We start from the raw sequence: 15,000 nt of genomic DNA on the forward strand, positions 1-15,000 counted from the left end.
TAGGTTAGCTTAGGTTAGGTTAGGTTTGGTTGGGTTGGGTTAGGTTGGGTTAGGTTAGGTTAGGTTGGGTTCGGTTAGTTTAGGTTAGGTTAGGTTAGGTTAAGTTGGGTTGTGTTAGGTTAGGTTAGGTTAGGTTAGGTAAGGTTAGGTTAGGTTAGGTTAGGTTAGGTTAAGGTATGAACCGTCGTAAAACCGCATTAAACAATGTCACTTAGTGAGATGCAGTGTTTTTCACCTTTACAAGTTGGGAACTGTGATATCTAATGTGAAAGCGCTTGAAACCGTCGTAATGTTGTAGAAAGCAATGTAAAGTAGCGAGTAAAACATTTTCTAACGATAGAAGTGCGAAGGTCATGTTAGGTTGGGTTATGTTAGTTTAAGCTAGGTAGCGTCGTGAAACTACCAAAAACAACGTCATCTAACGAGATAGAGTTGTTTTATTGCGAGTACGAAACTGCGATAGGTGAAATGTTGTGAAAGCACACAAAACGGCATGAACAAGCCAAATACTGCGTGTTGTACCGTTACAACTGCGAAACTGCTATGTTGTGATATTCTCGTTAAAGCGCATGCAAGCATCGTGAAACCTTAAAGAACGATGTCATTTAGCGAGATACAGCGTTCTGTACTGCAATAAGTTGGTGAAAAACTGTGAGGTTATGCAAATATCCTAATTGTGAACGAAACAGTGTAATAGAGCGTTTTTTAATACAAGTGCGAATGTTAGGTTAGGTTAAGATATGAACCGTCGTAAAACCGCATTAAACAATGTCACTTAGTGAGATGCAGTGTTTTTCACCATTACAAGTTGGGAACTGCGATATCTAATGTGAAAGCACTTGCAAACGTCGTTAGGTTAGGTTAGGTTAGGTTAGGTTAGGTTACGTTAGGTTAGGTTTGGTTAGGTTAGGTTAGGTTAGGTTATGTTAGGTTAGGTTGGGTTAGGTTAGGTTAGGTTACGTTAGGTTAAGGTATGAACCGTCGTAAAACCGCATTAAACAATGTCACTTAGTGAGATGCAGTGTTTTTCACCTTTACAAGTTGGGAACTGTGATATCTAATGTGAAAGCGCTTGAAACCGTCGTAATGTTGTAGAAAGCAATGTAAAGTAGCGAGTAAAACGTTTTCTAACGATAGAAGTGCGAAGGTCATGTTAGGTTGAGGTATGTTAGTTTAAGCTAGGTAGCGTCGTGAAACCACCAAAAACGACGTCATCTAACGAGATAGTGTTGTTTTATTGCGAGTACGAAACTGCGATAGGTAAAATGTTGTGAAAGCACACAAAACGGCATGAACAAGCCAAATACTGCGTGTTGTACCGTTACAAGTGCGAAAGTGCTATGTTGTGACATTCTCGGTAAAGCGCATGCAAGTATCGTGAAACCTTACAGAACGATGTCATTTAGCGAGATACAGCGTTCTGTACTGTAATAAGTTGGTGAGAAACTGTGAGGTCAAGCAAATATCGTAATTGTGAACGAAACAGTGTAATTGAGCGTCTTTAGATACAAGTGCGAATGTTAGGTTAGGTTGACATATCAACCGTCGTAAAACCGCATTAAACAATGTCACTTAGTGAGATGTAGTGTTTTTCAACATTACAAGTCGGGAACTACGATATCTAATGTGAAAGCGCATGAAACCGTCGTAATCTTGTAGAAAACATTGTAAAGTGGCGAGTAAAACGTTTTCTAACGATAGAAGTGCGAAGGTTAGGTTAGGTTAGGTTAGTTTAAGCTAGGTAGCGTCGTGAAACTACCAAAAACGACGTCATCTAACGAGATAGTGTTGTTTTATAGCGAGTATTAAACTGAGATAGGTGAAATGTTGTGAAAGCACACAAAACGGCATGAACAAGCCAAATACTGCGTGTTATACCGTTACAAGTGCGAAACTGCTATATTGTGATATTCTCGTTAAATCGCATGCAAGCATCGTGAAACCTTAAAGAACAATGTCATTTAGCGAGATACAGCGTTCTGTACTGCAATAAGTTGGTGAAAAACTGTGAGGTTATGCAAATATCGTAATTGTGAACAAAACAGTGTAATAGAGCGTTTTTAGATACAAGTGCGAATGTTAGGTTAGGTTAAGATATGAACCGTCGTAAAACCGCATTAAACAATGTCAATTACTGAGATGCAGTGTTTTTCACCATTAAAAGTGGGGAACTGCGATATTTAATGTGAAAGCGCTTGCAACCGTCGTTAGGTTAGGTTAGGTTAGGTTAGGTTAGGTTAGGTTAGGTTTGGTTAGGTTAGGTTAGGTTAGGTTAGGTTAGATTAGGTTAGGTTGGGTTGAGTTGGGTTAGGTTAGGTTAGGTTAGGTTAGGTTGGGTTAGGTTAGGTTAGGTTAGGTTACGTTAGGTTAGGTTAGGTTAGGTTACGTTACGTTAGGTTAGGTTAGGTAAGGATAATTTGGTTAGGTTAGGTAAGGTTAGGTTAGGTTAGGTTAGGTTGGGTTGGGTGTTGTTGGGTTGGGTTGGGTTGGGTTAGGTTGGGTTAGGTTAGGTTAGGCTACGTCAGGTTAGGTTACGTTAGGTTACGTTAGGTTATGTTAGGTTAGGTTAGGTTACGTTAGGTTAGGTTAGGTCAGGTAAGGTTAGGTTACATTAGAATAGGTTAGGTTAGGTTACGTTAGGTTAGGTTAAGTTAGGTTAGGTTAGGTTTGGTTAGGTTAGGTTAGGTTAGCTTAGGTTAGGTTGGGTTGGGTTGGGTTAGGTTGGGTCAGGTTAGGTTAGGTTGGGTTAGGTTAGTTTAGGTTAGGTTAGGTTAGGTTAGGTTAAGTTGGGTTGGGTTAGGTTAGGTTAGGTTAGGTAAGGTTAGGTTAGGTTAGGTTAGGTTAAGGTATGAACCGTCGTAAAACCGCATTAAACAATGTCACTTAGTGAGATGCAGTGTTTTTCACCTTTAAAAGTTGGGAACTGTGATATCTAATGTGAAAGCGCTTGAAACCGTCGTAATGTTGTAGAAAGCAATGTAAAGTAGCGAGTAAAACGTTTTCTAACGATAGAAGTGCGAAGGTCATGTTAGGTTGAGTTATGTTAGTTTAAGCTAGGTAGCGTCGTGAAACCACCAAAAACGACGTCATCTAACGAGATAGTGTTGTTTTATTGCGAGTACGAAACTGCGATAGGTAAAATGTTGTGAAAGCACACAAAACGGCATGAACAAGCCAAATACTGCGTGTTGTACCGTTACAAGTGCGAAAGTGCTATGTTGTGACATTCTCGGTAAAGCGCATGCAAGTATCGTGAAACCTTAAAGAACGATGTCATTTAGCGAGATACAGCGTTCTGTACTGTAATAAGTTGGTGAGAAACTGTGAGGTCAAGCAAATATCGTAATTGTGAACGAAACAGTGTAATTGAGCGTCTTTAGATACAAGTGCGAATGTTAGGTTAGGTTGACATATCAACCGTCGTAAAACCGCATTAAACAATGTCACTTAGTGAGATGTAGTGTTTTTCAACATTACAAGTCGGGAACTACGATATCTAATGTGAAAGCGCATGAAACCGTCGTAATCTTGTAGAAAACATTGTAAAGTGGCGAGTAAAACGTTTTCTAACGATAGAAGTGCGAAGGTTAGGTTAGGTTATGTTAGTTTAAGCTAGGTAGCGTCGTGAAACTACCAAAAACGACGTCATCTAACGAGATAGTGTTGTTTTGTAGCGAGTATTAAACTGCGATAGGTGAAATTTTGTGAAAGCACACAAAACGGCATGAACAAGCCAAATACTGCGTGTTCTACCGTTACAAGTGCGAAACTGCTATATTGTGATATTCTCGTTAAATCGCATGCAAGCATCGTGAAACCTTAAAGAACAATGTCATTTAGCGAGATACAGCGTTCTGTACTGCAATAAGTTGGTGAAAAACTGTGAGGTTATGCAAATATCGTAATTGTGAACAAAACAGTGTAATAGAGCGTTTTTAGATACAAGTGCGAATGTTAGGTTAGGTTAAGATATGAACCGTCGTAAAACCGCATTAAGCAATGTCAATTACTGAGATGCAGTGTTTTTCACCATTAAAAGTGGGGAACTGCGATATTTAATGTGAAAGCGCTTGCAACCGTCGTTAGGTTAGGTTAGGTTAGGTTAGGTTAGGTTAGGTTAGGTTTGGTTAGGTTAGATTAGGTTAGGTTAGATTAGATTAGGTTAGGTTGGGTTGAGTTGGGTTAGGTTAGGTTAGGTTAGGTTAGGTTGGGTTAGGTTAGGTTAGGTTAGGTTACGTTAGGTTAGGTTACGTTAGGTTAGGTTAGGTTAGGTTACGTTAGGTTAGGTTAGGTTAGGTAAGGATAATTTGGTTAGGTTAGGTAAGGTTAGGTTAGGTTAGGTTAGGTTGGGTTGGGTGTTGTTGGGTTGGGTTGGGTTGGGTTAGGTTGGGTTAGGTTAGGTTAGGTTACGTTAGGTTAGGTTAGGTTAGGTTACGTTAGGTTATGTTAGGTTAGGTTAGGTTACGTTAGGTTAGGTTAGGTCAGGTAAGGTTAGGTTACGTTAGAATAGGTTAGGTTAGGTTACGTTAGGTTAGGTTAAGTTAGGTTAGGTTAGGTTTGGTTAGGTTAGGTTAGGTTAGCTTAGGTTAGGTTATGTTGGGTTGGGTTAGGTTAGGTTGGGTTAGGTTAGGTTAGGTTGGGTTAGGTTAGTTTAGGTTAGGTTAGGTTAGGTTAAGTTGGGTTGGGTTAGGTTAGGTTAAGGTATGAACCGTCGTAAAACCGCATTAAACAATGTCACTTAGTGAGATGCAGTGTTTTTCACCTTTACAAGTTGGGAACTGTGATATCTAATGTGAAAACGCTTGAAACCGTCGTAATGTTGTAGAAAGCAATGTAAAGTAGCGAGTAAAACGTTTTCTAACGATAGAAGTGCGAAGGTCATGTTAGGTTGAGTTATGTTAGTTTAAGCTAGGTAGCGTCGTGAAACTACCAAAAACAACGTCATCTAACGAGATAGTGTTGTTTTATTGCGAGTACGAAACTGCGATAGGTGAAATGTTGTGGAAGCACACAAAACGGCATGAACAAGCCAAATACTGCGTGTTGTACCGTTACAAGTGCGAAACTGCTATGTTGTGATATTCTCGTTAAAGCGCATGCAAGCATCGTGAAACCTTAAAGAACGATGTCATTTAGCGAGATACAGCGTTCTGTACTGCAATAAGTTGGTGAAAAACTGTGAGGTTATGCAAATATCCTAATTGTGAACAAAACAGTGTAATAGAGCGTTTTTTAATACAAGTGCGAATGTTAGGTTAGGTTAAGATATCAACCGTCGTAAAACCGCATTAAACAATGTCACTTAGTGAGATGCAGTGCTTTTCACCATTACAAGTCGGGAACTGCGATATCTAATGTGAAAGCGCTTGCAAACGTCGTTAGGTTAGGTTAGGTTAGGTTAGGTTAGGTTAGGTTAGGTTAGGTTTGGTTAGGTTAGGTTAGGTTAGGTTAGGGTATGTTAGGTAAGGTTTGGTTAGGTTAGGTTAGGTTAGGTTGGTTTAGGCAAGGTTAGGTTAGGTTAAGATATGAACCGCGCTAAAACCGCATTAAACAATGTCACTTAGTGAGATGCTGTGTTTTTCTCTATTTCAAGTCGGGAACTGCGATATCTAATGTGAAAGCGCATGAAACCGTCATAATCTTGTAGAAAACATTGTAAAGTAGCGAATAAAACGTTTTCTAACGATAGAAGTGCGAAGGTTCGGTTAGTTTGAGCTAGGTAGCGTCGTGAAACCACCAAAAACGATGTCATCTAACGAGATAGTGTTGTTTTGGGAAAGCACACAAAATAGCATGAACTAGCCAGATACTGCGTCTTGTGCCGTTACAAGTGCGAAGCTGCTTTATTGTGATATTCTCGTTAAAGCGCATGCAAGTATCGTGAAACCTTAAAGAACGATGTCATTTAGCGAGATACAGCGTTCTGTACTGTAATAAGTTGGTGAGAAACTGTGAGGTCAAGCAAATATCGTAATTGTGAACGAAACAGTGTAATTGAGCGTCTTTAGATACAAGTGCGAATGTTAGGTTAGGTTGACATATCAACCGTCGTAAAACCGCATTAAACAATGTCGCTTAGTGAGATGTAGTGTTTTTCAACATTACAAGTCGGGAACTACGATATCTAATGTGAAAGCGCATGAAACCGTCGTAATCTTGTAGAAAACATTGTAAAGTTGCGAGTAAAACGTTTTCTAACGATAGAAGTGCGAAGGTTAGGTTAGGTTAGGTTAGTTTAAGCTAGGTAGCGTCGTGAAACTACCAAAAACGACGTCATCTAACGAGATAGTGTTGTTTTATTGCGAGTATTAAACTGCGATAGGTAAAATGTTGTGAAAGCACACAAAACGGCATGAACAAGCCAAATACTGCGTGTTGTACCGTTACAAGTGCGAAACTGCTATGTTGTGACATTCTCGGTAAAGCGCATGCAAGTATCGTGAAACCTTAAAGAACGATGTCATTTAGCGAGATACAGCGTTCTGTACTGTAATAAGTTGTTGAGAAACTGTGAGGTCAAGCAAATATCGTAATTGTGAACGAAACAGTGTAATTGAGCGTCTTTAGATACAAGTGCGAATGTTAGGTTAGGTTGACATATCAACCGTCGTAAAACCGCATTAAACAATGTCACTTAGTGAGATGTAGTGTTTTTCAACATTACAAGTCGGGAACTACGATATCTAATGTGAAAGCGCATGAAACCGTCGTAATCTTGTAGAAAACATTGTAAAGTGGCGAGTAAAACGTTTTCTAACGATAGAAGTGCGAAGGTTAGGTTAGGTTAGGTTAGTTTAAGCTAGGTAGCGTCGTGAAACTACCAAAAACGACGTCATCTAACGAGATAGTGTTGTTTTATTGCGAGTATTAAACTGCGATACGTGAAATGTTGTGAAAGCACACAAAACGGCATGAACAAGCCAAATACTGCGTGTTCTACCGTTACAAGTGCGAAACTGCTATATTGTGATATTCTCGTTAAATCGCATGCAAGCATCGTGAAACCTTAAAGAACAATGTCATTTAGCGAGATACGGCGTTCTGTACTGCAATAAGTTGGTGAAAAACTGTGAGGTTAAGCAAATATCGTAATTGTGAACGAAACAGTGTAATAGAGCGTTTTTCAATACAAGTACGAATGTTAGGTTAGGTTAAGATATGAACCGTCGTAAAACCGCATTAAACAATGTCACTTAGTGAGATGCAGTGTTTTTCACCATTACAAGTTGGGAACTGCGATATCTAATGTGAAAGCGCTTGCAAACGTCGTTAGGTTAGGTTAGGTTAGGTTAGGTTAGGTTAGGTCACGTTAGGTTAGGTTTGGTTAGGTTAGGTTAGGTTACGTTAGGTTAGGTTGGGTTAGGTTAAGGTATGAACCGTCGTAAAACCGCAATAAACAATGTCACTTAGTGAGATGCAGTGTTTTTCACCTTTACAAGTCGGGAACTGCGATATCTAATGTGAAAGCGCTTGAAACCGTCGTAATGTTGTAGAAAGCAATATAAAGTAGCGAGTAAAACGTTTTCTAACGATAGAAGTGCGAAGGTTATGTTAGGTTGAGTTATGTTAGTTTAAGCTAGGTAGCGTCGTGAAACCACCAAAAACGACGTCATCTAACGAGATAGTGTTGTTTTATTGCGAGTACGAAACTGCGATAGGTGAAATGTTGTGAAAGCACACAAAACGGCATGAACAAGCCAAATACTCCGTGTTGTACCGTTACAAGTGCGAAACTGCTATGTTGTGATATTCTCGTTAAAGCGCATGCAAGCATCGTGAAACCTTAAAGAACGATGTCATTTAGCGAGATACAGCGTTCTGTACTGTAATAAGTTGGTGAGAAACTGTGAGGTCAAGCAAATATCGTAATTGTGAACGAAACAGTGTAATAGAGCGTCTTTAGATACAAGTGCGAATGTTAGGTTAGGTTAAGATATGAACCGTCGTAAAACCGCATTAAACAATGTCACTTAGTGAGATGCAGTGTTTTTCACCATTACAAGTCGGGAACTGCGATATCTAATGTGAAAGCGCTTGCAAACGTCGTTAGGTTAGGTTAGGTTAGGTTAGGTTACGTTAGGTTAGGTTAGGTTAGGTTTGGTTAGGTTAGGTTAGGTTAGGTTAGGGTATGTTAGGTAAGGTTTGGTTAGGTTAGGTTAGGTTAGGTTGGTTTAGGTAAGGTTAGGTTAGGTAAAGATATGAACCGCGCTAAAACCGCATTAAACAATGTCACTTAGTGAGATGCTGTGTTTTTCACCATTACAAGTCGGGAACTGCGATATCTAATGTGAAAGCGCATGAAACCGTCGTAATCTTGTAGAAAACATTGTAAAGTAGCGAATAAAACGTTTTCAAACGATAGAAGTGCGAAGGTTCGGTTCGTTTGAGCTTGGTAGCGTCGTGAAACCACCAAAAACGACGTCATCTAACGAGATAGTGTTGTTTTATTGCGAGTACGAAACTGCGATAGGTAAAATGTTGTGAAAGCACACAAAACGGCATGAACAAGCCAAATACTGCGTGTTGTACCGTTACAAGTGCGAAAGTGCTATGTTGTGACATTCTCGGTAAAGCGCATGCAAGTATCGTGAAACCTTAAAGAACGATGTCATTTAGCGAGATACAGCGTTCTGTACTGTAATAAGTTGGTGAGAAACTGTGAGGTCAAGCAAATATCGTAATTGTGAACGAAACAGTGTAATTGAGCGTCTTTAGATACAAGTGCGAATGTTAGGTTAGGTTGACATATCAACCGTCGTAAAACCGCATTAAACAATGTCACTTAGTGAGATGTAGTGTTTTTCAACATTACAAGTCGGGAACTACGATATCTAATGTGAAAGCGCATGAAACCGTCGTAATCTTGTAGAAAACATTGTAAAGTGGCGAGTAAAACGTTTTCTAACGATAGAAGTGCGAAGGTTAGGTTAGGTTATGTTAGTTTAAGCTAGGTAGCGTCGTGAAACTACCAAAAACGACGTCATCTAACGAGATAGTGTTGTTTTGTAGCGAGTATTAAACTGCGATAGGTGAAATGTTGTGAAAGCACACAAAACGGCATGAACAAGCTAAATACTGCGTGTTCTACCGTTACAAGTGCGAAACTGCTATATTGTGATATTCTCGTTAAATCGCATGCAAGCATCGTGAAACCTTAAAGAACAATGTCATTTAGCGAGATACAGCGTTCTGTACTGCAATAAGTTGGTGAAAAACTGTGAGGTTATGCAAATATCGTAATTGTGAACAAAACAGTGTAATAGAGCGTTTTTAGATACAAGTGCGAATGTTAGGTTAGGTTAAGATATGAACCGTCGTAAAACCGCATTAAACAATGTCAATTACTGAGATGCAGTGTTTTTCACCATTAAAAGTGGGGAACTGCGATATTTAATGTGAAAGCGCTTGCAACCGTCGTTAGGTTAGGTTAGGTTAGGTTAGGTTAGGTTAGGTTAGGTTAGGTTAGGTTTGGTTAGGTTAGATTAGGTTAGGTTAGATTAGATTAGGTTAGGTTGGGTTGAGTTGGGTTAGGTTAGGTTAGGTTAGGTTGGGTTAGGTTAGGTTAGGTTAGGTTACGTTAGGTTAGGTTACGTTAGGTTAGGTTAGGTTAGGTTACGTTAGGTTAGGTTAGGTTAGGTAAGGATAATTTGGTTAGGTTAGGTAAGGTTAGGTTAGGTTAGGTTAGGTTGGGTTGGGTGTTGTTGGGTTGGGTTGGGTTGGGTTAGGTTGGGTTAGGTTAGGTTAGGTTACGTTAGGTTAGGTTAGGTTAGGTTACGTTAGGTTATGTTAGGTTAGGTTAGGTTACGTTAGGTTAGGTTAGGTCAGGTAAGGTTAGGTTACGTTAGAATAGGTTAGGTTAGGTTACGTTAGGTTAGGTTAAGTTAGGTTAGGTTAGGTTTGGTTAGGTTAGGTTAGGTTAGCTTAGGTTAGGTTAGGTTGGGTTGGGTTAGGTTAGGTTGGGTTAGGTTAGGTTAGGTTGGGTTAGGTTAGTTTAGGTTAGGTTAGGTTAGGTTAGGTTAAGTTGGGTTGGGTTAGGTTAGGTTAAGGTATGAACCGTCGTAAAACCGCATTAAACAATGTCACTTAGTGAGATGCAGTGTTTTTCACCTTTACAAGTTGGGAACTGTGATATCTAATGTGAAAGCGCTTGAAACCGTCGTAATGTTGTAGAAAGCAATGTAAAGTTGCGAGTAAAACGTTTTCTAACGATAGAAGTGCGAAGGTCATGTTAGGTTGAGTTATGTTAGTTTAAGCTAGGTAGCGTCGTGAAACTACCAAAAACAACGTCATCTAACGAGATAGTGTTGTTTTATTGCGAGTACGAAACTGCGATAGGTGAAATGTTGTGGAAGCACACAAAACGGCATGAACAAGCCAAATACTGCGTGTTGTACCGTTACAAGTGCGAAACTGCTATGTTGTGATATTCTCGTTAAAGCGCATGCAAGCATCGTGAAACCTTAAAGAACGATGTCATTTAGCGAGATACAGCGTTCTGTACTGCAATAAGTTGGTGAAAAACTGTGAGGTTATGCAAATATCCTAATTGTGAACAAAACAGTGTAATAGAGCCTTTTTTAATACAAGTGCGAATGTTAGGTTAGGTTAAGATATCAACCGTCGTAAAACCGCATTAAACAATGTCACTTAGTGAGATGCAGTGCTTTTCACCATTACAAGTCGGGAACTGCGATATCTAATGTGAAAGCGCTTGCAAACGTCGTTAGGTTAGGTTAGGTTAGGTTAGGTTAGGTTAGGTTAGGTTAGGTTTGGTTAGGTTAGGTTAGGTTAGGTTAGGGTATGTTAGGTAAGGTTTGGTTAGGTTAGGTTAGGTTAGGTTGGTTTAGGTAAGGTTAGGTTAGGTTAAGATATGAACCGCGCTAAAACCGCATTAAACAATGTCACTTAGTGAGATGCTGTGTTTTTCTCTATTTCAAGTCGGGAACTGCGATATCTAATGTGAAAGCGCATGAAACCGTCATAATCTTGTAGAAAACATTGTAAAGTAGCGAATAAAACGTTTTCTAACGATAGAAGTGCGAAGGTTCGGTTAGTTTGAGCTAGGTAGCGTCGTGAAACCACCAAAAACGATGTCATCTAACGAGATAGTGTTGTTTTATTGCGAGTACGAAACTGCGATAGGTGAAATATTGGGAAAGCACACAAAATAGCATGAACTAGCCAGATACTGCGTCTTGTGCCGTTACAAGTGCGAAGCTGCTTTATTGTGATATTCTCGTTAAAGCGCATGCAAGTATCGTGAAACCTTAAAGAACGATGTCATTTAGCGAGATACAGCGTTCTGTACTGTAATAAGTTGGTGAGAAACTGTGAGGTCAAGCAAATATCGTAATTGTGAACGAAACAGTGTAATTGAGCGTGTTTAGATACAAGTGCGAATGTTAGGTTAGGTTGACATATCAACCGTCGTAAAACCGCATTAAACAATGTCGCTTAGTGAGATGTAGTGTTTTTCAACATTACAAGTCGGGAACTACGATATCTAATGTGAAAGCGCATGAAACCGTCGTAATCTTGTAGAAAACATTGTAAAGTTGCGAGTAAAACGTTTTCTAACGATAGAAGTGCGAAGGTTAGGTTAGGTTAGGTTAGTTTAAGCTAGGTAGCGTCGTGAAACTACCAAAAACGACGTCATCTAACGAGATAGTGTTGTTTTATTGCGAGTATTAAACTGCGATAGGTAAAATGTTGTGAAAGCACACAAAACGGCATGAACAAGCCAAATACTGCGTGTTGTACCGTTACAAGTGCGAAACTGCTATGTTGTGACATTCTCGGTAAAGCGCATGCAAGTATCGTGAAACCTTAAAGAACGATGTCATTTAGCGAGATACAGCGTTCTGTACTGTAATAAGTTGTTGAGAAACTGTGAGGTCAAGCAAATATCGTAATTGTGAACGAAACAGTGTAATTGAGCGTCTTTAGATACAAGTGCGAATGTTAGGTTAGGTTGACATATCAACCGTCGTAAAACCGCATTAAACAATGTCACTTAGTGAGATGTAGTGTTTTTCAACATTACAAGTCGGGAACTACGATATCTAATGTGAAAGCGCATGAAACCGTCGTAATCTTGTAGAAAACATTGTAAAGTGGCGAGTAAAACGTTTTCTAACGATAGAAGTGCGAAGGTTAGGTTAGGTTAGGTTAGTTTAAGCTAGGTAGCGTCGTGAAACTACCAAAAACGACGTCATCTAACGAGATAGTGTTGTTTTGTAGCGAGTATTAAACTGCGATAGGCGAAATGTTGTGAAAGCACACAAAACGGCATGAACAAGCCAAATACTGCGTGTTCTACCGTTACAAGTGCGAAACTGCTATATTGTGATATTCTCGTTAAATCGCATGCAAGCATCGGGAAACCTTAAAGAACAATGTCATTTAGCGAGATACAGCGTTCTGTACTGCAATAAGTTGGTGAAAAACTGTGAGGTTATGCAAATATCGTAATTGTGAACAAAACAGTGTAATAGAGCGTTTTTAGATACAAGTGCGAATGTTAGGTTAGGTTAAGATATGAACCGTCGTAAAACCGCATTAAGCAATGTCAATTACTGAGATGCAGTGTTTTTCACCATTAAAAGTGGGGAACTGCGATATTTAATGTGAAAGCGCTTGCAACCGTCGTTAGGTTAGGTTAGGTTAGGTTAGGTTAGGTTTGGTTAGGTTAGGTTAGGTTAGGTTAGGTTAGATTAGGTTAGGTTGGGTTGAGTTGGGTTAGGTTAGGTTAGGTTAGGTTAGGTTGGGTTAGGTTAGGTTAGGTTAGGTTAGGTTACGTTAGGTTAGGTTACGTTAGGTTAGGTTAGGTTAGGTTACGTTAGGTTAGGTTAGGTTAGGTAAGGATAATTTTGTTAGGTAAGGTTAGGTTAGGTTAGGTTAGGTTGGGTTGGGTGTTGTTGGGTTGGGTTGGGTTGGGTTAGGTTGGGTTAGGTTAGGTTAGGTTACGTTAGGTTAGGTTAGGTTACGTTAGGTTATGTTAGGTTAGGTTAGGTTACGTTAGGTTAGGTTAGGTCAGGTAAGGTTAGGTTACGTTAGAATAGGTTAGGTTAGGTTACGTTAGGTTAGGTTAAGTTAGGTTAGGTTAAGTTTGGTTAGGTTAGGTTAGGTTAGCTTAGGTTAGGTTAGGTTGGGTTGGGTTAGGTTAGGTTGGGTTAGGTTAGGTTAGGTTGGGTTAGGTTAGTTTAGGTTAGGTTAGGTTAGGTTAGGTTAAAATGGGTTGGGTTAGGTTAGGTTAAGGTATGAACCGTCGTAAAACCGCATTAAACAATGTCACTTAGTGAGATGCAGTGTTTTTCACCTTTGCAAGTTGGGAACTGTGATATCTAATGTGAAAGCGCTTGAAACCGTCGTAATGTTGTAGAAAGCAATGTAAAGTAGCGAGTAAAACGTTTTCTAACGATAGAAGTGCGAAGGTCATGTTAGGTTGAGTTATGTTAGTTTAAGCTAGGTAGCGTCGTGAAACTACCAAAAACAACGTCATCTAACGAGATAGTGTTGTTTTATTGCGAGTACGAAACTGCGATAGGTGAAATGTTGTGGAAGCACACAAAACGGCATGAACAAGCCAAATACTGCGTGTTGTACCGTTACAAGTGCGAAACTGCTATGTTGTGGTATTCTCGTTAAAGCGCATGCAAGCATCGTGAAACCTTAAAGAACGATGTCATTTAGCGAGATACAGCGTTCTGTACTGCAATAAGTTGGTGAAAAACTGTGAGGTTATGCAAATATCCTAATTGTGAACGAAACAGTGTAATACAGCGTTTTTTAATACAAGTGCGAATGTTAGGTTAGGTTAAGATATGAACCGTCGTAAAACCGCATTAAACAATGTCACTTAGTGAGATGCAGTGTTTTTCCCCATTACAAGTCGGGAACTGCGATATCTAATGTGAAAGCGCTTGCAAACATCGTTAGGTTAGGTTAGGTTAGGTTAGGTTAGGTTAGGTTACGTTAGGTTAGGTTAGGTTAGGTTTGGTTAGGTTAGGTTAGGTTAGGTTAGGGTATGTTAGGTAAGGTTTGGTTAGGTTAGGTTAGGTTAGGTTGGTTTAGGTAAGGTTAGGTTAGGTTAAGATATGAACCGCGCTGAAACCGCATTAAACAATGTCACTTAGTGAGATGCTGTGTTTTTCACTATTACAAGTCGGGAACTGCGATATCTAATGTGAAAGCGCATGAAACCGTCGTAATCTTGTAGAAAACATTGTAAAGTAGCGAATAAAACGTTTTCTAACGATAGAAGTGCGAAGGTTCGGTTAGTTTGAGCTAGGTAGCGTCGTGAAACCACCAAAAACGATGTCATCTAACGAGATAGTGTTGTTTTATTGCGAGTACGAAACTGCGATAGGTGAAATAATGGGAAAGCACACAAAATAGCATGAACTAGCCAGATACTGCGTCTTGTGCCGTTACAAGTGCGAAGCTGCTTTATTGTGATATTCTCGTTAAAGCGCATGCAAGTATCGTGAAACCTTAAAGAACGATGTCATTTAGCGAGATACAGCGTTCTGTACTGTAATAAGTTGGTGAGAAACTGTGAGGTCAAGCAAATATCGTAATTGTGAACGAAACAGTGTAATTGAGCGTCTTTAGATACAAGTGCGAATGTTAGGTTAGGTTGACATATCAACCGTCGTAAAACCGCATTAAACAATGTCGCTTAGTGAGATGTAGTGTTTTTCAACATTACAAGTCGGGAAATACGATATCTAATGTGAAAGCGCATGAAACCGTCGTAATCTTGTAGAAAACATTGTAAAGTTGCGAGTAAAACGTTTTCTAACGATAGAAGTGCGAAGGTTAGGTTAGGTTAGGTTAGTTTAAGCTAGGTAGCGTCGTGAAACTACCAAAAACGACGTCATCTAACGAGATAGTGTTGTTTTATTGCGAGTATTAAACTGCGATACGTGAAATGTTGTGAATGCACACAAAACGGCATGAACAAGCCAAATACTGCGTGTTCTACCGTTACAAGTGCGA

Source organism: Rhipicephalus microplus, unplaced genomic scaffold, assembly GCF_043290135.1.
Source record: "Rhipicephalus microplus isolate Deutch F79 unplaced genomic scaffold, USDA_Rmic scaffold_111, whole genome shotgun sequence".
Lineage (NCBI taxonomy): Eukaryota > Metazoa > Arthropoda > Arachnida > Ixodida > Ixodidae > Rhipicephalus > Rhipicephalus microplus.